We start from the raw sequence: 1,696 nt of genomic DNA on the forward strand, positions 1-1,696 counted from the left end.
GTGATAGTGGACATATGAAGATGTGCTTCAATGAAGCTTTCCCATCATAGTGTATGGGGAGCATTTGTGAGTATACACGAAGCGACAAATGATCAAGTGATGGGATGCGCAAGGCAAAGGTATGACCTTGATAGGTTTTCCTTTTACCGGTCTCGTGGTGGTTGATGGGAGACCGGATTATAGGATAGATAGCCGCACTATTAAGAGGGGCTTTCGGTTGGGTAACTTGACCACATCGTCTTAGGGAGCTCAATCCTTTGCATAATTTGCATATTCTTATTGCTTCTTGGTATTTCTCGGTGTGAGGTTCTTGAGCTTGTTGCTAGCTTTACAACAAGCCCAAGTTCATCGAAAACGGAGTTCACATGCATCTTCTATTGCGTTTTCGAGGTTGGGTGATTTTACCGGTTATTCATGATATAAGGTTCTACCTTTTATATTCATGATAAAATCCCCTCCTACAGATTCTTGGGTTTTCACTTTCTATAAGATAGCATTTGTTGTTATCTTCCAAACAAAATTGGTTTCATGCGATTCGAAGTTCGGGAGCAATAGTTATTAAAGAAAAAGGAAAAGGAGAAAAGAATAAAAGAAAAAAGAAAAAGAAGGGGCTAGCCGACCGGCCGGTCTGACCGGACCGGCAACCGGCCCACCCGGTCCGGACCGGACCTGGCACTGATGCCATCCGGGCTGTGTCCAGGGGCTTCGGCCCATGACCGGCTGCGAGCCCGGTCCACGACCGGCCTGCCCGACGCGCACCCCGGTCCGGCCGGATCCCTTGGCCGGGCCGCCTCGCCCCACTCGGCCCACACGGCCACCTTCGCCCCGCGCGGCCCAGGCGGCCGCGCTGCCCGTGCGCCCCACGCCTACCTCGCCGCCTGCAGCTCGCCCCGCCTGGGCTGGTCGCCTCCGCGCGGCCCAGCTTGCCCCGCCCGGCCGGCGGCCGGCTCGGCCGGACAGGCAACCGGCCTCCTCAGCCCAGTTCCGGTCAGCCGGCTGGGCCGCCGGCCTGGGGTGTTTTTCAGCCCGATTTCTTTTGTTTTTTTCCTGTCTTTTTCCCCCAACAGCTCTATTTCTCCCTTTGCTATAAATAGGCTTCTTCCACCTTGAGCTGAGTTAGTTCTTCTCTTCCTCTCACCTCCATTGTTGCTATTTGAAGAACTTGCTCTCCCTCTTGATTCCTCCAACCATTCTTGCTCATATTTGAGGATTTGAGAGAGGGGATCTAGATCTACACTTCCACCAATCCATTTCTTCTCTAAGTGAGGGAATCTCTTGGGATCTAGATCTTGAAGTCTTTGGTTGACTTTTCCCCTTGTTCTTCCTCTCCAATCTCATCCTAGCATTTGTTGTTTGGGTGGGATTTGAGAGTGAAGGATTTGAACACCTCTAGTGTTCTTGCTTTGCATCATTGCATAGTGTTGAGCTCTCCACCACGATTTGTTCGAGTGAGAGACCGTGAGCTTGTTACTCTTGGAGGGTGACCTCCTAGTTGGCTTGGTGATTGGTGCTCCGGTGATCTCTTCAAGAAGATTGTGAAGAGGCCCGGGCTTCTCCTTCGTGGAGCTTGTGAAGTGGTTGTGGAGCTTGCCATCTCCGGAGCGGAGGAAAAGCTAACCATAAGGAAAGGGCCATTATCCTTCGTGGGTGTGGTTCGGAGAATAGGGTGAGCCTTCGTGGCGCTGGAATAACCCAA

Source organism: Lolium rigidum, chromosome 3, assembly GCF_022539505.1.
Source record: "Lolium rigidum isolate FL_2022 chromosome 3, APGP_CSIRO_Lrig_0.1, whole genome shotgun sequence".
Classification (NCBI taxonomy): Eukaryota; Viridiplantae; Streptophyta; class Magnoliopsida; order Poales; family Poaceae; genus Lolium; species Lolium rigidum.